Raw genomic sequence first — 23,576 nt, 5'->3', positions numbered from 1 at the left:
ACACACACACATTCATACAAGTTGTCTTGTCTTTCCTTTCACCATAGTTATACATCCAGGATTCCAGGATTTCCTTGCGCAAAACATCTGTTAATTTAGTTTGCTTTGTATGAGATAATTTAATTTGCACACCAGTTCCATTAATTTATGTAGCTGTCATATCAAGGTAAAAGATACAATTTATATGCAGAAATACATAATTACATCCATCCATCCATTGTCTATACCTGCTCATCCTTGCAGGGTCCACGGGTAACTGGTCCCTATATCCAGCAGTCATTGGCTGAATAATGTAATTATTTAGTGTTTAGTAGTTGCTGCAAGTTATTGTAAAACAATAAATGCATACAAAGTTTATTTAGATCAGATTTTGCTTCTTGTCTTGATAAAAATATTTAGAAATAGCTCAGACCATCCCAAATATCTTCTCTGTGCAGCAGTCATAAAAACATACTAATAAGGAGTCAGTTACAAAATAAAGCAGTTGGTCTACTTTGTAACTGCCAAGAGTTGCAAAATTATCTCAGAGCCAAATAGCGCTTTGACAAAGAACAAAAATAGGAAGTGGAGAGAGAGTTTGGCTTTGAGCAGCGGTGTCACGTTTTGTTGTGGATTCCAAGAAACTGTACAACATGCCCCATCTGTTATATCTGCAGCTTGATTCTGTACGTTTATGTGGTATGTAGGACCCAAATGCTGGCAGATAAGAGGGGATGCACAGCTGAAGCAAAAAGAAGGAATTTGGAGAAGGAAAGAAAATAATACAAGTAATTAGTTTTATCCATTTACTCCTGGCATTATTAACCAACAAATTTAGTACATTGGAATACTATGGTTAAATCAAATGAATAAAATTTAGTGTTGATGTGCATATGCACTTCATATTAAGTGCATGTTTTTGATTTAAAAGAGAAAACAAAAAAAACTGAGGTGGTGTGGTCCTATTGTCTGTTCTTTTTCCATCTGCTCTTCCTTTCCATGCTGTGCCAGCTTCCTGCTCACTTCCTGCCTGCCTTTTGTATGCATCCGGGGCACAAGCTGTTATTCAACTTTTGACCTGCATTGTAAGGTATCTCCACACAAATAAACTGAAGGACATTTGAAGACACAAAATTTCAGAGCCAAGAGCTTGTCCAAGTGTCTCCGACAAATAATCTGGGCCAGTAGAATAGAGTTCAAGTTCTTTTGACACAGAATAAAATGTCAGCTTTCCAAATTCCAAAATCAGTGAGTTTAGTTATGGTATCCCTTAATGTTAAGCATCAACTCAGACATTTTTGAAACTAAAGTGTAATCCACACTAGATTTGATTGACTTATTCAGGTTGAAATACATTTTCTTTAAGTTTAAGGTTTATATATAGGATTTAAAAAGTTTCCTAGAAGACAGAACTGTAATAAATAATAAATAAATGCTTTATTACATGTAAATATGAGTTTACATATAATAATTCTGATTTTGAGCTATTTAATTATAACGTGTACATTAGATTCGACTTTTCAGTTGAACTTTTATAATGAATCTTGACCTGTTGGTGTGGATTATTCTGTATTCTATTTGTTACAAGCTAAACTTTGAAAGCCAGGGCAGACTGGGTTATCCCCAACAGATGGCAGTAATGCTCTATTTATGGGTGTAAATCATTGTGTTGATTAGGCAGAAAAAGAAGAGAAAGCCTAACCAAGGCCATCCTTAAAACAGCCTCTTCACCAGTTGTAAACATGTATTTATTGATGTCAATATCTAATATGTTTATCCCCAGAATCATTTTTAACTCACAAAAACCACCAGAGAGCAAATGAAACAGCATCAGAACTTCACCATTGTGTGTGCTGACACCCTGCTCTTATTTCCCCTCAGGCTGACAGTTACCATCAGTCAAATGCAGCAGTTGATGATTTTACATGCAGCAGCAATATGTTGTACAGTCATGGCCAAACAGCTTTAGCACCGATTCAAATTTTTTATGTGGCTTTTTGGAGTTTAAAAATGTTTTTACATAGCTTCTTCTGTAAAGAACAAATAAAATATTTTCCACGTTTCATTAGTAGATACATCATTTGCTCATATCTTTTGTTTTATAAATAGAATAAATCTGGGGTATCATGTGTACAGCATCATTCATATAAGACTCTGTATTTACTAGCCACTTTATTAGGTACACATGTTCAACTGCTTTTTAGCACAAATAGCTATACCCAATCTCATGCGAGTCATGTGGAGAAGAAATATTGCTGAAGATCAAACTGAGCATCAGAATGAGGTAGACAGGATGGTCAAGTGATCATGATCGTGGTAAAGTTGTTGCTGTCAGGCTGTTTGATCTGAATCTTTCAGAATGTGCTGTTCCACTGGGATTTCACACATAACCATCTCTAAAATTCACAGAGTATGGTCCAATAAAGAGGAAATACACAGTAAGCAGAAGCTGTGTGGAGAAGAACACCTTGTTGATGTCAGAGGATAATGGGCAAACTGGTTCTAGATTATAGAAAGGAAAGTGTAGCTCTAATAACTGCTGGTCATCACCAAGGTTCTACCATGTAAAACCTCTAAGCAGATGAGCTACAGCAGCAGAAGACCCCACATAGTGCCACTCGTGTCAGTGAAACACAGGAAACTGAGGCTACACACAGACTCACCTAAACTGGACCTAACAGGCAGGAACAACATTCCTGGTCTGAGGAGACTTGATTTTAGCTGCAACATTCAGATGTTTGGGTCACAGTTTGGTGTAACCAACATGAAGGCATGGATCCATCCTTCCTTATAGCAATAGTTCAGGATCGTGGTGCTATCATGTTGTGGGTAATATTTTCTTGGAACACTCTGGGCTCCTTAATACCACGTGAGCCTCTTTTAAACCCCACAGTTCACCTGAGTGTTGTTGGTGACCAGGTCCATCCCTTCATGACCACAGTGGACCATCTTTTGACAGATACTTCCAATAGAGTAGTGCTCCATGTGACAAAGTTAAAATCATCTCAAACTGGTTTTGTGAACATGACAGCAAGTCATGTGAACTCCAATGGCCTCAAAAGTCACTAGTAGTTAAATTATTGAATTGGCGTCAAATTTATACAAAGAGCCAATATTTACAGTGTTGATCCTTTTTCTATATAATAATTCCCATAGTTCTCTGCGACATGCTGGAAATCAACCTCTAGGTTAGAGGGTGAAACGGGAGTGGATTTTCTCTCCTGTCCCATCCCGCTCCCACAGAAAAAGGTCTTGTCCCATCCCAATCCCAGGCCAGCATAACAAAAAAAATCCTGTCCCGTCCCACTCCTGGTAAATTGACTCCCACTCCCATCCCGCTCCCATTCAGAACGACTCCCACTCCCATTTTTGTTTTCTTTATTTAGTCTTTTGGCAATTTCTTTCTTTGAAGGACCAGTTAGGTCCCTGTTTTTAGCTGTAGTAAAGGCCAGTTAAAGTAAAAAGAATAATAATGAAGAAATAATAAAATATCAAACAAGGAAACAGAGACCAATCTTAGTTGAATAAACAAAATGTACCTAGTTGTATTTTACTCATTTATTAAGTGATTGTTTCCTTTGAACAATGACATCACTTTTATGTTTCAAGTTGCTGAAACGAAAGAAAAATGCACCTAGTAAGAGAACTGTACTTGTTGAACAAAAGGCCAAAAAGGCATTACCTTCATAATTTAGAAACTGTAGCTCAATGGTTCACAGCCCTGGTCCTCAGGGACCCCTTCCCTGCAAGTTTTAGATGTGTGTCTGCTCCAGAACACCTGATTCATATTCTGACATGACCTCCTATACAGGCATCAAGAATGGAGGGTCAAACTGGACAAATTTAATACAATAAAATCATCATTAAATAAATGAATGTTGTGAATGTCCCATAAGTGAAGTAAATGTAACATGAAAGAAATGTAGCATTAAATCTGCCATTAAATTAAAGGTACCATTTATTTATTTAATACATCATTAGAAACAATAAATGTACCATTATATCATGAAATGGACTATTATGCAATTAAATGTGCCACTGAATAATTAAGTATAATTTTAAAGACGACATGACGTAATTAGTGGTACACTTAATATTTAATGATGTATTAAATAAATTTAAATTTTTTTCTATTTCACAACATATTTATGTAATATCTTCCCTTGATGAAGCCTTTCTAGAGAGTCCGCGAGGGGACATGGGGGAATTGTTTTCTCTTTTGTGTCCCCACGCAATAGTCTTTGCGTTATTTCGCAATACTTTGTGGGATAATTTCCAAACCAGATAACTGCAAAAATGAAACAAACACTACACCCGTTTTGAGATTTGTTGAGTTTTATTTTGAAATCAGCCTTAAATAAAATGATCTTCAAATCAGACTAAAAGACAGTTTTTATCCACAAGCTGTCAAACAAACTACTGAACTCTGGACCATAATACTGCACGAAACCACATCTGTGACACTTTGTTTGCTTATTACTGCTGCATGATGTGTACTTTTTTTTTTGTATGCCGTGTTTTTGTTTTTATCGTGATTTGAACGGTTCTTCTTATCCTAAGCATTTAATCGCATTGTTAACCTGCATATGACAAATAAATCATATCAATGACATATCAGTGCTGTTTGTTTTATGAGCAGTTTGTCATCTGTGCTGTTGTTCCAAAATGCCGAACGCAAAAGTATTGCGTGGGGACGCAAAAGTAATAAATTTCCCCATGTCCCCTCACGGGCTTCCGTACCTTACCTCTTAAATCTTTAGTGCACATGTGCAGCAATTTTGTTGGTCAGATGAGACTTGACACATGATGGTACTTTTGGTTTGATGAATGAAGAGATGCAGGGCTGATTTAATCCAGAATTTGCCAAACAAGTGTGCATTAATCACTGGTGAACTTGATTACAACTAAACACATTTTACAAGCAGCAGACTGCGTGTAAACACCGCTGCATTCAACTCTCCTGAAGTTCGGTAATATTTGCGACTTTCCTGTCAGCTCTATGAGTTTAATAGATAAGTCCTTACTTCTGACTTTACGTTACAAATCCAATTTTACCACGTCCAGTTCTCCACCTGCGTTTGCTCCCTCCATTCTGAATGCAGGTGGAAAACATCGAGCAGAAGCACTGTTGGCTTGTGGGTCGTGTAGTTCGTTTGACTCACATTATAGTATAGGCTTCTTGGAAAAAAACTACACAATGGCGGCGTCGATCCAAGTTTTTTTTTCTTAAAGTTTATAACAAAGTCTCTATTTTACATTTCCAAAGACAATTGATCCTAGTTTATTTTCCCTCCTATTGATTAGTTCCCGCTCCCGCCTGCTCCCGTTCATTTTTTATCCTGTACCGTCCCAATCACGTGATCTTTACTGATGCTGTCTCCCATCCCGCGGGATTCCCGTGGGAATCCCGTGACCCGTGGGACTCCCGAAAAAATGTCAGCCTCTACTCTAGGTCGAATCCTGACAGATGATGAACCGTTCATATTTTAAAAGAAGCAGTTCGCTTCTGTTTCTCCACTTACTTTTTGAGAACTGACTACGGCTTCTCAATGGGGTTCAGATCTGGGGATCTTCCTGGCAATGGATCCGAAATCTCAGGGTTCTGGTCTTTAAGTGACATGGAGCTCCATAAGGCTGTAACTGCGTTGCACCTGGACTGTTGGAAGAAGTTGCTTTTGGAGGTCACACAGATTTATAGCTTACTTTTCAGGGGGGGCGCACCAAATATGTCATCAGATCTCTGTTGGCGACTGGACTAGGATCAATCACATTGAATTTGGTGCAGATCAGATGATGATGGAAATTAAAGCCAGACGTATGGCCATGGCCTGACGTCCAACTTCGTCGCGCCACCACAGCCACGTCCTTTTATGAAAAGTCACTGTGCTTCAGACAAAGTTAGACCCACTAGTTATCAGTCACCTGACACAGTTTTAAGTTGATTGAGTGTAGACAGCAAGATAGCGACCTTTCCCAGTAAAAATAGTGACTTCCTGTTCTCAGGGAGCGTGGCTTTGATGATGTCAGCATATGACCCCATAGGATCTTCAGGAATCCGAAGGTCCTCCTTCATGCCAACTTGTGTGATTTGGCATTTCTTTGGGAAAGTTATTGCATTTTTTCACTTTGGGCACGAACACCATTGTCGTGCCCTGGCCACGCCCCCTAAAAATGGCAGAAAACTCATGATTTTTATAACTTTTAATCCCCCATGCCCTAACTGCATATTGACCAAATATGAAGCCGATCGCTCAAAATGCCTAGGAGGAGTTCAATAAAGTTCGAGCTGAGTAAAAGTGAAAAACGGCCAAAAATTGGCATTTGACCCAAAATGGCCGACTTCCTGTGCGTTTTAGGGCATACCCCCGAGAGACTTTTCTTCTTGGTTTGAGGAGTTCTACCTGTGTGCCAAATTTCAGATCTCTACGACTTACGGTTCGGCCTATCTCACGTTTGGGGGCGGGGCTAAGTGGTTTGGCCACGCCCATTGACCATACGTATTTCACTAGTGTTAAAAAGCTAAAATTAAATATCAGAAGACTGATTGAAGTGTGGAGTGCAGAAAGTATATGCTAGTAATAGACAAATATACAAGTTTAGGCATGGTTCTGGCAACAGTACTGTTTTTCCAATAGCCAAGCTTTTGGTAAAAGAGATCAGAATCAGCTTTATTGCCAAGTTCGTACATTTGACTCCGGTACACTTTGCTCTCTGGTTTTTGTTTTTGCATTACAGAATATACATATATACAATATACAAATATACACATATATAAATAAACAGGTGCATTTGCAACATCTGTTTGCTGTTGTTTGGTACTCTATTGAATGTTCAACAGAGAAACAGCCTGAGGAAAGAAACTCACTGTGGCGGCTGGTTTTAGTAAACAGTGCTCTGTAGTGGCGGCCTGAAGGTAAAACTCTAAACAGTTTATGTGCAGGGTGTGTGGGGTCTGCAGAGATTTTTGTAGCTCTTTTTCTGACCCTAGACCTGCATAAGTCCTGGATGGAGGGAAGGTCAGCCCTGATTATTCGTTGTAGTCTGCACCTGTCCTGTTTTGTGGATGAGCCAAACCATACTGAGATGGATGAAGACAGGACAGACTGAATGATGGCAGTGTAGAAGATGACCAGCAGCTCCTGTGGAAGGTTGTACTTCTTGAGTTTCCTCATCAAGTACAGTCTCTGCTGGGCATTCTTTCGAACAATGTCTATGTGTGAAGACCATCTCAGGTCCTCAGAGATGGTGGTTCCTAGGAACCTGAAGTGGTCCACACCTGCTACGGTGTTGTTGAGGAGGATGAGGGGGTATATGGGGGTGGTGTTCTCTGAAAGTCCACCACCATTTCCACAGTCTTGAGTGGGTTGAGTTCAAGGTAGTTCTGACAACACCAGTGTATCAGCCAATCCAACTCCTGTCTGTATTCAGACTCATCACTGTCCTGGATCAGTCCAATGACAGTGGTGTCATCTGCAAACTTCAGGAGTTTCACGGACGAGTCCGCTGAGGTGCAGTCATTTGTGAACGGGGAGAAGAGGAGTGGGGATAGAACACACTCCTGGGGGGCACCAGTACTTATAGATCTGCTGCGGGAGAAGATGCTCCCCAGTCTCACCTGCTGCTGTCAGTCCGTCAGGAAGATGTTGATCCACTGACAGGTGGAGACTAGGACGTTGAGCTGGGTGACCTTCTGGTGGAGGATGTCTGGTATGATGGTGTTGACGGCCGAACTGAAGTCTATGAACAGTATCCTGGCGTACGTCCCTGGGCGGTCGAGGTGTCGCAGGATGAAGTGTAGACCTAAGTTGACAGCATCATCTGCTGACCTGTTTGCTCGGTAAGCAAACTGCTGGGGGTCCAACAGGGAACCTGTGATGTCTTTCAGGTGCTTCAACACCAGCCGCTCAAAGGATTTCATGACCATAGACGTCAGGGCTACAGGTCTGTAGTCATTTAATCCTAAAATGGTGGGTTTCTTGGGCACCGGGATGATGGTGGATCATTTGAGGCAGGAGGGGACCTCACATGTCTCCAGTGACTTGTTGAAGATCCGGGTGAAGATTGGAGCGAGTTGATTTGCACAGGCTTTCAGGCATGATGGGGAGACGTTATTGGGTCCTCCAGCTTTCTTTGTTTTCATGTGCTGAAAGAGCCTATTTACATCTTCCTCAGAGATCTTTAGTGCAGGCGGAGGATTTGAAGGTAGGGTGTTGATAGCTTTGTTGGAAGAACTTGTTCCTGAATGGGTTGTGGAGGAGATGATTTGAGGCGTGAACCGCTTCCTGTCATGTCTGCAGTAGAAGCCAGACGGTTCGCCAGGCGAGGATTCAGGAAGGGTGGGTGGGGTCCTGTAGCCAGTCAGGTTTCTTAGACCAGTCCATACAGCTGAAGCGTCACCAGTAGAAAGACTGTTCTTCAGCTTTTCACTGTAGCTTCTCTTGGCTGCTTTGATCTTTTTTGTTAGTTTGTTCCTGGCCTACCTGTACCACGCCCAATCACCACTGCTGTGAGCTTCTTCCTTGTCCTTGCGCAGATTCCTGAGGTGTGGAGTAAACCATGGCTTGTTGTTCCCAAAGTTGCAGAAGGTCTTGGTCTGCCCACATGTCCTCACAGAAACTGATGTATGATGTCACCACATCAGTTAGTTGGTTTAAGTCGGTGGCTGAGGTTTCGAAAACAGTCCAGTCTGTGCATTCAAAGCAGGCCTGTAGCATCTGCTTTGATTCCTCAGTCCACTTCTTAACAGTGTGAACTCTTAGTTTGGAAGCTTTTAGTCTCTGTCTGTAGGTTGGGATGAGGTGGATAAGAGAATGATCCGACAAACCCAGAGCAGCCCTGGTAACAGCATGATACGAGTCCTTTAAAGCTGTGTAACAATGGTCAAGTGTGTTTTTGTCTCTGGTGGGACACTTAAAATGCTGTCTGTATTTGGGGAGTTCATTGGAGAGGTTTGCACTGTTAAAATCTTCCAGTATTATGATGAAAGAGTCCGTGTGTTTTTTCTCCATGTCTGTAATCAGCTCAGCAAGATGTTTTTCATTGGAGAAGTGCAGCCATGCTGTGGAAAATATGAGCCAATTATTATAAACGAGGAAAACTCTCGGTGAATAAAACAGTTTACAGATTATGGAAAATGACTCCAGATCAGGACTACATGTTTTCCCCAGTACTTTTATGTCTCTGCACCAACCTTCATTTATATAAAAGCAGATTCCGCCTCCTCGTTTCTTCCCCGATAGCTCCGCGCTGCGATCCGCTCTGAGCAGCTGGAAGTCCGGCAACAGCAATGCGCAGTCCGGGATGTTTTCGCTCAGCCATGTCTCGGTGAAGCAGAGAATCGCTGATCCGCGGAGGTCCGTGTTTTTACCGGTGAGGTGAAGCAGCTCGTCTATCTTGTTGCTTAGAGAGCGGACATTTGCCAGATGGATTGAAGGCAGTGGTGTGTGAAGTCCTCTTTTGCGGAGTTTTACTAGTGCGCCAGTACGTTTCCCCCTCCGGTGCTTTCGGCACAGTATCCCATAGAGTGCCGCAGCTCTGCTCTCAAGAAGCTCAGTGAACCTCGGATTGATGAAAGATGGTGAAAAAATCCCAAGAGTGGACTCTCTGATGTTGAGAAGTTCCTCTCTACTGAATGAGACCACAGAATTGTGGCCCGAGACCGCAGTACTGTGGCCCGAAAAACATATAAACACACAAAATCCACAAACAAAGAGAGATAAGCTCCGAGGCAGCCATCATCGCCGCCATCTTGCATCTAGATCAGGTCATAGTCAGAAGTTCACGTATTGAGTTTGGTATTGAATTCCAACTGCGAGAAGCACAAACAGAAAAAGTGGCTTGACTAAAGGCACTTTTCTAAAAGGAACCATACAGTCACCTCTAGAACCAGCTCTTGTTGATCGGTTTGAGTTTTTTTTCACAAATTCTTGTAACGGAGGAGGTGCTTTGCCATGGAAGATTTTGTAAATCAAGATAGCATCAATATATTTAAGAGTATTGTCCCAGTTTAAGCGCTCATGTTTTTTTAATATCTGACAGTGATGGTACGTTTTTGGTTTTTTATCCAATATTTTCAGAGCTTGTTTATAAACTGTTTCAATCGGCTTTAGTGTCGTCTTACAGGCTGATACCCAACTTGTTATGCAATAGGACATGTGGGACATGATCATATACAATTTTGCTGACTCAAGAATTAGATTGTGTCTAATAAACCTAAAGTTGGACAAGTTAAACTTAATTCTGTTCATAATAATTTTTATCTGTCGTTTAAAAAGAAGTTGTGAGTCAAGAGGGGATTCCTAAGTATTTAAACTCTTGTATTTAAACATTTTACCTTGCACAAAAACGTTAGGATCACTGTCAGTATTTGCTCTTTTTGAGAAGTACATACATACAGTCTTGGATATGTTCAAGCACTGCTAGGATTTCTCAAGCCAGTTATACACATTTATCATAGCATCTGTCAACTCTAGCGCAGCATGTTTTTTATCCTTTGCATGGACATATAGGACAGCATCATCAGCATACATTTGGCAGATTACATTCAAAGGACAACAACTTGGCAGATCATTTATAAACAAACTGAAAAGCAGTGGACCTAGCACTGACCCCTGCGGTACCCCAAAATTGTTGTTGCGTGATGTTGACTTCATGTTCTGTATCCTAACACACTGTGATTTTGCAGATATATATGATTCAATCCAGTTCAGAGTACTTGGGGAAAAGTTAAAACTAGACAATTTAGTAAGCAGTATCCGGTGATTAATGGTGTCAAACGCTTTTCTGAGATCTATGACAACAGCACCAACGACCATCCAATTTTTATTTTATGTTTTCTAAAAAGAAACAAACCGCCGTCTCAGTAGAATGATGTTTATATTTTAGTAGCATTGGTGGGTGGCATTCTATCTGGGGGCAATTGCTTCAAGTCAGTTTTTTAACTGAGTCTATAAATAATTGTTAAAAGTTGTTGCAATGTCACTTGCAATGTCCCTTGGATCACTGTTGCAACTACTTTGTTGAGTAGTCCATACGAAGAGTGAATGTTTTTGATTTCTGCACCAATAACATCATATGTGTGTCTACTGCCAATTCTCCTACATGCCAATGCAGCTGTGTTGCGCTCTAATGTGGATCTATGGATCCAGTGGAGTGTTACTTCCATATAGCTTCTGTTGTTGCCATTAGCAGTCCAAATATCCGTGGTAGCTGGCACAAAGTCGACCTCATTCAGTGCGGCCTTCAGATTTCTCTCCATCACTGCATACTCCTTCTCCAGATATGCAATAAAAGCTCCTCTGTGAGGCAGCTCGGCATTTACAGTAGTGGGGATTCTGTTTGTTATGGCACGAAACGAGGGTGAGTCAATCGTATTTAAGGGCAGCATTTCTTCTACTACATACCATCCGACCAACTTCTTTAACTCTTCCCCACTTGCTGGTTTTGCACCAAAGTCCAGCTTTTGTTGTGTGGTTGGTGGGTGGCCTGTCGCAGCTGTCTGCTTCAAAGCACCTGGCAGGACTTGCTCCGTCAGTCTGACTGTCCCTTGCTGTGATTCCAAATGTTTCTTCAGATTAGATGTGGTGTTTTTGAAGCTAGACAGCACTTTTTCGCAAGCACAGAGGGTACAACGAACCTTGATATTGTCATCCTTTGCTGACAGAAACTCAAAATAGTTCCTCTATTTCCTTTTTTTGTTTTTTTTACCGTGTCCTGTCTGGGACACTATTGCTCAGAATTGTTGTCTGAGTGCCAAGAAATTGCCCAACAGATTTACTTTCACAGGCAGAGCATCACAGCTAATGCTTTAAAGCTCTGCTTGATATTTATAAAAGAAACTTTATTATAAACTTCTTTGGGAATATTTCAATTGTTATGGACACGGAGACTGAAATGAAAAGGAAAACAGAAGCTTGAAAAAGAGAGAGATGGGGCAAAAGGGAAAAAGGGGAGAAAAGAAGGAAAGAGTGGAGGAGAGAAAGAAGGATGAAGAGAATAAAAGATTACACCCTGCTTGCTTATACACCTGCAGCTGTTTTTTTTTTTTTTTTAACAAAATAGCACACGGTATTTATGAATGTAAAATGTACTTAGTGAGAGGTGCAGCCCAATATAAAACATCTGTGTATCTGTCAACACCTGAAGCTTAACACCTGTGTGTATGAGTGTGGACGTGCTTTGTATACAAGGTTTCTCCACAAAAATATGCAATAGGGAGTTTGAGGACCCACCGACCTGCCCCATGGTCCCCGGGCGGACACTGAGGAGATCCGAGCCACAGACATCCAAAGGCCCCCCAAAGCACAGGAACCCCAGGAGAACCACCGCCGGGACTACCGCAACCCCCCCAAAGAAGAGCAGTGGAGAGTCCCAGGGGAGCCACCCAGCAGCGACAATGCAGAAGCCCCAGGGAGCCGCAGTGACGAGCCCACAGGCCCCGCCGGCAGCCGTCCACGCCCGAGCAGATTCAGCCATGGACCCAGAGACCCAAGACCCCGGGACACACCACCCCCCAAGCAGAGGCCCGACAGAGCCCACACACACCAAAAGCACCCAGCCCCGGACACCGAGAACCCCAAGTACACCAGCGGGCGGAGACTCCAACCATCGGCAGGTAGTGTGGCAGGGAGGAAATAGGCCCCCCATAAGATGGGGGGGCCTAAGCTGATCCAGGAGAGGTTCCTCTATTTCCAGCTACAAAATGCGTATTTCTCTCCTCCCTCCATTATTTACGTTTCTGTCATGGCGTGGTATCACAGGTGATGATAACATGACTGAATTGTCGGATAGACAAGACGTCACTCCCCGAGACGCATAGAGGAATAAAAATTAAATTACAAGAGAAAATGACAAAAATAGTAACGCACAGTGATTTGGATAAATAACTTTAATCTGATTACTGGATTTGAAATAGAAACGTGTTCGATTACTCGTTACTAAAAAAAGTGGTCAGACTGACATCACTGGTCCCAGATTACGTTAGCTTGGTTAAGGGTGCAATATAGATTTTTGCAGATCGTTGTTTTTTGAACACATGGTTCCTGGGGCATAACCTACTCTTGTACTCAATCACCGCAACACTGCTGATGGAGTCTGAAAGAACTGCTAGCAGTGGTGGAGGTCGCACTGGCAGTGATGGCGGCCCATCTAGCTGAGGTGGAAGTCCAGTTAGCTGAGGTGGAGGCCCAGGCAACGGAGGTGGAGGTCCAGCTGACTGAGGTGGAGGCCCAGGCAATGGAGATGGAGGTCCAGCTAGCTGAGGTAGAACTCCAGTTAGCAAAGGTGGAGGCCCAGACAGCAGAGGTGGAAGCCCAGCTAGCTGAGGTAAGGGCCCAAACAACAGAGGTGGAATCCTAGGCAGCAGAGGTAGTGGCCCAGGCAGCAAAGGTAAAAGCCCGGGCTGTAGAGGTGGAAACCCACACAGCAAAGGTCGAGGCCCAGTTAGCTGAGGTGAAAACCCTGCTAGCTGAGGTAGAAGCCCAGCTGGCTGAGGTGGAAGCCCAGCTAGCCGTGGTGGAAGTCCAGTTAACTGAGGTGGAAGCCCAGGCAGCAGAGGTGGAGGTCCAGCTAGCTGAGGTGGAAGCCCAGCTAGCTGTGGTAAAAGTCCAGTTAGCTGAGGTAGAAGCCCAGGCAGCAGAGGTTGAGGCCCAGACAACCAAGGTGGAGGCCCAGTTAGTTGAGATGGAGGCTCAGGCAGCAGAGGTGACACAGGACCAGGATTTATCTCAACATCACCAGCCAAGATCAATATCAATAGAAACTGTACAATACCCAAGAGTGGTTTAGAGGATTGTCCATTTTTATCCTGAGGTGGCCTTGCATGGCCATCATCCAGTATTTTGGTAAACAGAAAGTGTTGAGACCTCTTGGTCAGGCAGATAACCTGATTTTCATCCATTCTTTGGTGACAAGTTGCGCACACCAACAAATATACGAGTATTATAGCAAATAACAAATAGGTTGATGACGTATGCCATGATCTTTTTGTGCTTTTAAAAAGCTTGGGTTGCAAACACACAGGACCTGCCAGACAGTGTGACTGCACCATGGCAGCCATCTTGTTGTTGTCTTCCACTCTGTTCTGACACCCTTACCTCCAAAGCTACAAATATGCTACATTTGGCCACAGTAAAGTATTATTCCAAGGGTGTACACGTTTTTGCAACCAGGCTATTACAGTTTTTTATTTTTTATGTTTTGAGTTATATGTGGAAAATATTTTAAAATATATTATAAAGTCTCATAGTTTTATAACAAAACTGACATTTTAATGGGTTTGTGGACTTAATAAAGAAATAAAAGAAAAATCTGGGGTCCATAGAGAGGTCCAATCAGCTAGCTGGTCAGATGCATCCTGGTGAAACCTTTAAACAAGAGGCTAAATGATGTCAGTATCAAGTAAAATTGCAGCTGGTTGCAGAATAAGACATCATTGAATAACGTAAAGACAAAAAGCTTGGGTTCTTCGGTCCTTTCCCCTTTGGGGGAAGTTTAGTTGCAGAGCAATGTCACATTATGAAAGAGACCAACAATGATTCTGCTGTCATAGAGAGTGGGTTCTTCTTTGAAGCCCGGTTTAGGTACATGTAAATCTGCATGTAGAGCTCTTGTTAACCCAACACAAGGCTTGGCTAGATCCATAAGTGTCTCTCTCACAGTCTAGTTTACTCAGTGGACTCAGTTATGTCCATCACTTACACAGGAACACACACACACACACACACACACACACACACACACACACAGAGAGAGAGAGAAATGACATTTGTAATTACTGCTAAGCAGACACAAACCTCTCAGAGGTTGCTGGCTTCATCTCTGGCCTCCTTAAAGTGGACAGCTTCAGGCTGAGAACCAGAAGAAATGTAAACATCCTCTTCAATGCATATATGTGTCTGTTGTTCTATGTTCCTAATTGCTACACTCTAGAAAATCAACAGTGGTCTAAATGTTGGTCTTTTCATTGCAGAAAAACTTTTTAGATGAGACTATGGAAAATGTGGAACTTGTTTGTTGTTTTACGGTTTAGTTTATCTGTTCATTAATAAATTGCCTTTTAATAGTAAAAATGTTTTATCTTTTCCAACATAGAAATGTTTCATTATCTTTACTTTGTGTAGCTTTTTAAATCACCCCTGCGGTGTGTGAATCTTTCCTGGATGAACTGATAATGATGGAGCTGCAGCGGGAAGGTTGAACCACAGTCTCTGCAGACTTGGTTGTTTGCTGTGCAGTCTGTCTTCCTCTTTGGCCGTCTGCTCCTCTTCACCTTCATCTCTCTATAACAGGTCAAGCTCATCCAGCCACACAGATTTATCAAACACTAAGGGAAGTCAAACAGCACTAATGGCTTTTATATAAGTTGGTTGAATATAAAAACAATCTGAAAGAATTTGAATCTGTGAAAAAACAGTTGGTAGCACTGTTACTTTGCAGCAAGAAGGTCCTGGATTCGACTCCCGGCCAGAGACCTTTCCGCATGGAATTTGCATGTTCTCCCTGTGTATGCGTGGGTTCTCACCGGGTACTCCAACTTCCTCCCACAGTCCAAAGACATGCCTGTTAGGTTAATTGGTCTCACTAAATTGCCCTTAGGTGTGTGTTTTTATAGTGATGATTTAAAGTCAGAAGCCTGAGAGGTAAATCTTCTGTTGGTCACCAGATCTTCTGTGGGTCTCCTTAGAATGGACATATTTGGCTTGTAACGGTTTGGTATACCATACCTTTTGGCATGGTTTTTGGGTTTTGTCTGGGCCTAAATGTGTTGAGAGTGTTTATGGGCAACTTTGGCAATGCGATCGGTGGACTTCTGCGTTGATGTTGTATGTAGTGGCTCGGCAACCGACAAGACAGACACACACACACACACACACACACATATAAATATATATATATATATATGCTCAAAAAAATAAAGGGAACACTCAAATAACACATCCTAGATCTGAATGAATGAAACATTTACATTAAATACCTCATGTGGCTGGAGTGTGTCAGCACTTCCTGCAAGATGAAGACACTGAAGCTATGGACTGGACTCGTTCCCCAGACCTGAATCCAATTGAGCACATCTGGGACATCATGACTCGCTCCATCCACCAACGTCACATTGCATGACAGACTGTCCAGGAATTGGCGGATCCTTTAGTCCAGGTCTGGGAGGAGATCCCTCAGGAGACCATCCGTCATCTCATCAGGAGCATGCCCAGGCGTTGTAGGGAGGTCATACGGGCACGTGGAGGCCACACACAATACTGAGCCTCATCTTGACTTGTTTTAAGGACATAACATCAAAGTTGGATCAGCCTATAGTGTGTTTTTCCACTTTAATTTTGTGTGTGACTCCAAATCCAGGCCTCCATTGGTTAATAAATTTGATTTCCATTGATGATTTTTGTGTGATTTTGTTGTCAGCACATTTAGCTTTGTACAGAACAAAGTATTCAATGAGAATATTTCATCCATTCCGATCTAGGATGTGTTATTTGAGTGTTCCCATATTTTTGTTTGAGCGGTGTACATGTATATATACAGTACAGACCAAAAGTTTGGACACACCTTCTCATTCAAAGAGTTTTCTTTATTTTCATGACTATAAATATTGTAGCTTCACACTGAAGGCATCAAAACTATAAATTAACACATGTGGAATTATATACTGAACAAAAAAGTGTGAAACAAATGAAAATATGTCTTATATTCTGTTATGGTTTGCGAGATAAAGGACCCCAGAATGCAGACGAGCAGGCAGCAGGATGGTAAGTGCAAAAAGGTTTAATAACAAAAACTCACTCTCAACAGGAGGCAGGAACAAAACAACAAACGGGCAGGCGAGACAGGCATGGCATGATCAAAAAACAAGACATCATCTGAGAAATGTTTCCGCGATAATTGAATGAACAGGTGTGTATTTTATGGAGTGTGACCAGGTGAAACAAGAAGACAGATTAATAGGTGCAGGTGATCCGAATTAACAGAACAAAACGTGGCTGGAGCAAAATAGAGACTCTTGAACACAAACTAACAGAAACTAGAAAAAACATGAAGCAAAAGCATAACCAGATCCGAAAACCAAACCCAAAACCAAACAACCCCAAATCATAACAATATTCTAGGTTCTTCAAAGTAGCCACCTTTTGCTTTGATTACTGCTCCGCACAGGCTTGGCATTCTGTTGATGAGCTTCAAGAGGTAGTCACCTGAAATGGTTTTCCAATAGTCTTGAAGGAGTTCCCAGAGATGCTTAGCAGTTGTTGGCCCTTTTGCCTTTATTCTGCGGTCCAGCTCACCCCAAACCATCTTGAGTGGGTTCAGGTCCGGTGACTGTGGAGGCCAGGTAATCTGTCGCAGCACCCCATCACTCTCCTTCTTAGTCAAATAGCCCTTACATAGCCTGGAGGTGTTTTTGGGGTTATTGTCCTGTTGAAAAATAAATGATGGTCCAACTGAATGCAAACCGGATGGAATAGCATGCCGCTACAAGATGCTGTGGTAGCCATGCTGGTTCAGTATGCCTTCAATTTTGAATAAATCCCCAACAGTGTCACCAACAAAGCACCCCCGCACCATCACTCCTCCTCCATGTTTCATGATGGGAACCAGGCATGTAGAGTCCATCAGTTCACCTCTTCTGCGCCGCACAAAAACACCTTGGTTGGAACCAAAGATCTCAAACTTGGACTCATCAGACCAAAGCACAGATTTCAACTGGTCTAATGTCCATTCCTTGTGTTCTTTAGCCCAAACAAGTCTCTTCTGCTTGTTGCCTGTCCTCAGCAGTGGTTTCCTAGTAGCTATTTTACCATGAAGGCCTGATTCACACAGTCTCCTCTTAACAGTTGTTCTAAAGATGTGTCTGCTGCTAGAACTCTGTGTGGCATTGACCTGTTCTCTAATCTGAGCTGCTGTTAACCTGCGGTTTTTGAGGCTGGTGACTCGGATGAACTTATCGTCCGCAGCAGAGGTGACTCTTGGTCTTCCTTTCCTGGAGCGGTCCTCATGTAAGCCAGATTCTTTGTAGCGCTTGATGGTTTTTGCAACTGCACTTGGGGACACTTTCAAAGTTTTCCCAATTGTTCGGACTGACTGTCCTTCATTTCTTAAAGTAATGATGGCCACTTGTTTTTCTTTACTTAGCTGCTTTTTCTTCCATAATACAAATTCTAACAGTCTATTCAGTAGGACTATCAGCTGTGTACTGTATTCACCTCCTGCACAACACAACTGATGGTCCCAACCCCATTTATAAGGCTTGAAATCCCACTTATTAAACCTGACAGGGCACACCTGTGAAGTGAAAACCATTTCAGGTGACTACCTCTTGAAGCTCATCAACAGAATGCCAAGACTGTGCGGAGCAGTAATCAAAGCAAAAGGTGGGTATTTTGAAGAACCTAGAATATAAGACATATTTTCAGTTGTTTCACACTTTTTTTTCAGTATATAATTCCACATGTGTTAATTCATGGTTTTGATGCCTTCGGTGTGAAGCTACAATATTCATAGTCATGAAAATAAAGACAACTCTTTGAATGAAAAGGTGTGCCCAAACGTTTGGTCTGTACTGTACATATATACACGTGGACAAAATTGTTGGAACCCCTCGGTTAATGAAAGAAAACCCCACAATGATCACAGAAATAACTTGAATCTGACAAAGGTAATAATGAATAACAATTCTATGAAAATGAACAAATAAAGGTCAGACATTGCTTTTCAAACATGCTTCAGCAGAATTCATGAACAGGCCTGGACAAAAATGATGGTACCCTTAACTTAATATTTTGTTTCACAACCTTTTGAGGCAATCACTGCATTCAAACAATTCCTATAACATTCAATGAGACTTCTGCATGTCTCAGCAGGTATTTTGCCCCACTCCTCATGAGCAAACTGCTCCAGTTGTCTCAGGTTTGAAGGGTGCCTTTTCCAGACTGCATGTTTCAGCTCCTTCCAAAGATGCTCAATATAGGTCATGGCTCATAGAAAGCCACTTCAGAATAGTCCAATGTTTTCCTCTTAGCCATTCTTGGGGGTTTTTAGCTGTGTGTTTTGGGCCATTATCCTGTTGCAAGACCCATGACCTGCGACTGAGACTAAGCTTTCTGACACTGGGCAGCTCTCTAGAACATTTCTCTCTAGAATCCCTTGATAGTCTTGAGATTTCATTGTACCCTGCACAGATTCAAGACACCCTGAGCCAGATGCAGCAAAGCAGCCCCATAACATAACAGAGGCTCCTCCATGTTTCACAGTAAGGACAGCGTTCTTTTCTTCATATGCTTAATTTTTCTGTCTGCGAACATAGAGCTGCCTTGCCAAAAAGTTCCATTTTTGTTTCATCTGTCCATAGGACATTCTCCCAGAAGCCTTGTGGTTTGTCAACATGTAGTTTTTGCAAATTCCAGTCTGTCTTTTTTATGATTTGTTTTCAACAATGTTGTTCTCCTTGGTCATCTCCCATTAAGTCCACTTTGCCTCAAACAATGTCGGATGGTGCGATCTGACACTGATGTTCCATGAGCTTGAAGTTCACCTTTAATCTCTTTAGAAGTTTTTCTGGGCTCTTTTGTTACCGTTCGTATTATCCGTCGATTTGTTTTGTCATCAATTTTCCTCCTGCAGCCATGTCCAGGGAGGTTGGCTACAGTTCCATGGATCTTAAATTTCTGAATAATATGTGCAACTGTAGTCACAGGAACATGAAGCTGCTTGGAGATGGTCTTATAACCTTTACCTTTAACATGCTTGTCTATAATGTTCTTTCTAATCTCCTGAGAAACTCTTTCCTTCGCTTCCTCTGGTTCATGTTAAGTGTGGTACACACCATGTCACCAAACAGAACAGTGACTACCTGTAGCCCTATATATAGGCCCACTGACTGATTACAAGAATGTGGACACCTGTGATGCTAATTAATGGACACACCTTGATTTAACACATCCCTTTGGTCACATTATTTTCAGGGGTACCATTATTTTTTTCCAGGCCTGTTTTATGAGTTTATTTTTAAAAATAATTCTGTTGATGCATGTTTGAAAAGCAATGTCTGACTTTCATTTGTTCATTTTCATGGAATTTTTATTAATTATTATCTTTGTCAGATTTGAGTTATTTCTCTGACCATAGTGGGTTTTTCTTTCATTAACCGAGGGGTCCCAACAATTTTGTCCACGTGTGTAGGTAGCTAGAGCACTGTTTCCTGTCCTCTAAAGAGCCCTAATTCACCTGGATGTTTGCTGCATTTGGCCACAACTATTTATTATCAGCAGCTTTGCTCTGCCAGAACAGCTTGTTTGAAGAGTTAATTGTTGAGGTGGACTCTTTCTAAATTGGATGGTGAGGCAGAAAATCCTGTACTCTTTAAAGTATGAGGTGAATACGTTTAAAACCTCCCTATCTCCCATTTCCTTATGGCCTAATTGAAAAGCAAATAGCACACTTGACTGCACCCATGAATCAGTGAGTGATATCTCCTTAGCTGCTGGTGGAATGAAAGCCTTCTTTGCCCTGTCCTGTTTTCCATTGCTTCAAATGGCCTCCCTCACACATTATCTATTGCATGATTGTTTGGGGGATTAATGTTTCAGTGTTTAACCTTTTCTCACACACATTAAGTGGTTTTTGGATCAACTCCAGGCCCTAAATGTTCTCTCACTAGATGCGACACAGGCAGATGCTGGATTGATAAACCAAAGCTATACAGAAACAATATTTTTATCAACAGAAATTACTTCTAAACACCGTAATTATCAGAAACTGATTATGGACAAAGTTTTAATTCAAATAACAATTTGGAGTTGTTTGAAAATGTTTTAGGTGAGGTCCAATTCAAGATGTTGAAATGTTCTGAATCACTAGTTTGATTTTATCGTACCACACAGGCATCAAGATGAAAATCTTAATTTGGGGTTAAGTTAGATTTTTTTGGTTTTGATCCTAATGTCAAACATTTTCTTTTTCACCAGCTCCTCCCCATCAGAAAAAATGTGCATCAGAAAAAATGCAAATAATTAAATTATTCTTTATTCATTAAAAATATCAAACAGGATGCTGACTTACTTGTTTTCTTTTAAAAATGTGATGACAGGGATACACTGTGATGACCATTGGAAAGATCAACATGTCAGGAGAAAGTGCCATGTTCTTAGATTGTTCTGGACCCATATTGCAACTACACCGAGTCAGACACACGATGAGGACGAATTTTAATGATCAAACTAAAAAAACGAGGAAACCCAGGAACGAGAGCGCAGCAGGAAGATAACTATAAAAACTAAAACACAAAAGAATCAACTAAGGGAAACACCTAAGAATAATAAAGAAATGAACAGAAGAAAGCGAGACCTAAAGAATAAACAGTAAGGAAATGGTCAAAACACACCAAGAAATGAAAACTCAAGCATGTCAGGATGGTGATGGAAAGTTGATGTTAAAGCGGCCTCTGAGGATGATATTGACGTTCTGCCTGGCAAAATGTTCTGGTGAGTTCTGCTTCTGTTAGCAACGTTGCTGTTAAGGCAAGAAACATTTCAGAACAAATATCAGTGCTTTCAGAATCCAACTTAACATAGAAATTAGACTGGGCTTCTGGTCCCATACTAAACGAGATGTTAGTGACTCTTCTAAGTTTATAAAGCAAGGGAGTCACACCTCTATTAATTTGTAGAGTTATCTTATTGAAGTGCTCAGCAACTTGAGTGACCCGGCTACAGCTGGCACTAACAAGGAGCAGTTGTGAGCCTTACATGGAGAAATGTCTGACTTGGACGTAATACTGCAAGAAATAAGAGGTTTCTGCTAAGAAAATAATAGTCAGCTAGAGGCTATTAAGGAGGAGTTTGCAAAAAATAAATACAAGGATGGTTGAAGCGGAAGGGAGGATCGAAAAGGCCGAAGCATTGATACAGAATATCGAGGAAGTCCTTTCAGAGATGTTAAAGTTACACTGCAGCTTTGAGGAGGGGCTGATCGACTTGGAAAGTCGGCCGAAACGCGAGAATGTACGGATTTACAGCATACCAAAGAAGGCAGAGAAGGATTCTCCAACAATGATTACATTCATTGAAGGACTGCTCCGCAATGGCCTAAGCTTAACCGAAGGTGAGGCTGATCTGCAAATTGAAAGAGCGCACTGCTCTGCGGGACCATAATCCCCGCCGAGGCTTCACAACATTCTATAATTGGCAAGTTTCAAAGCTTCAAAGTAAAGGAGGTTATACTCAGTAAACCTGGTGTGTGAAGGGTTTTATCTGGAAAGACAACAAGATAAGTTGGACCACGATTACCCACAGCTCATCATTAAAAAAAGAAGAGAATACACAGACATCAGGTGAGTTTTGAGAGATAATCAAATCCAATTCCAGCCGCTTTTCCCAGCCAGGCTGAGGGTTAGGCATAAAGATGGAGCCAAAACTTACGACTGTTGAGGAAGCATCCAAAGATCTGAGCAGCAGGGGCTTTAATATGAAGATAATCAAGAGTCCTGAGACAATGATGGAACAGATCCAGCAGCTCATGTGGAAAAAAAGGGATCTGCAAGGGAAGAAAAAAAATCCACCCAGGTCAGGAACGGGCATGGGCTATAAAGAAAAGCTACGAGCCTTCAGAAGATCTTGCCCAGCATCCTCAGAAAATTAATGGGTTAAGTAATATCCTTTTTTTCTTGCTGTGAGAAATTTTATGTAATTTTTTTGCTCGGTCAAGCAGGACATGCAGCGAATGTGAAGGGGCTTGTATACACGTGAGGACATGTAAGGTCGTACACGTGGGAAGATGCACTGTAAACATTGCCTTTCAGCCATTTAATCTGTCTCCCATCTATTCTTCTCTGCTTAGGTTTGCTCATATTTATTTACTTGCTGGTTGTGATCATTATAGTAACAATGACTGATAGAGCTCTGTTTTTGCTTTGTTTGTTTGGTTCATGTCGGATGTTATTCCGCAACGTTGAACACCAAGATAAAGACCCCTCCGATATTCCCTGGATGGAGGGTTTTGGTTTTCTATTTTTTTTTTCCTCCCCTTAGGGCCTCCCGTCGAGGTCCACTGGGATCGTTCTCTTTGGACCCCTACATAGGAAGTCATTTTGGACATTTATTGTTAGTTTTGAAGTTTAGCATTCTGGTGTATGTTTCATGTTCATTTGTTCATCCCTGTTTGTTCTTTTGGAGATGTGGAAGCTTGCCTGAATTTATAAAGGTATTAAAGAAAGAAGAAACTAGATGACATCCATTAAAATAGTATCATTCAATATTAATGGATTACTTAACTCAATTAAGAGGGGTATAATTTTATTCAAGTTAAAAAAAGAAAAAGCCTTTCCTTCAGAAAACCCATTTGGATGATTTGGAGCACAGTAAACTTTATAGAATGGGATTTAAACATGTCTACTTCTCTTCCCATAACTCAGGAAGGTGGAGAGAAGTGGAAATTCTCATTTCCAGGACCATTAATTATGAGCATATAAGCTAATACAAAGACAAGGAAGGCAGATATGTCATGATCATTGGCAGAGTGGACTGTAAGTTGACGAGTCTTCTAAGTGTGTATATCCCTCCTGATAGTGACTAGTTCTTTATAAATATGTATTCGAGATA

At 41.5% G+C, this 23,576-nt stretch overlaps 1 long non-coding RNA gene across 1 annotated transcript; it reads left to right on the top strand.

The window, feature by feature from the left end:
• Positions 1 to 695: 695 nt before the first annotated feature.
• LOC124875540 lies at positions 696 to 23,181 on the top strand. Its single transcript, XR_007040050.1, has 3 exons — positions 696 to 767; positions 991 to 1,069; positions 21,068 to 23,181. It is a non-coding gene; the product is annotated as an uncharacterized LOC124875540 (long non-coding RNA).
• The last annotated feature ends 395 nt before the right edge of the window (positions 23,182 to 23,576 follow it).

This window comes from Girardinichthys multiradiatus, chromosome 10, assembly GCF_021462225.1.
Source record: "Girardinichthys multiradiatus isolate DD_20200921_A chromosome 10, DD_fGirMul_XY1, whole genome shotgun sequence".
Lineage (NCBI taxonomy): Eukaryota > Metazoa > Chordata > Actinopteri > Cyprinodontiformes > Goodeidae > Girardinichthys > Girardinichthys multiradiatus.
Note: the sequence above shows the minus strand (reverse complement) of the source record. Positions and strands in the feature narration are given on the sequence as shown.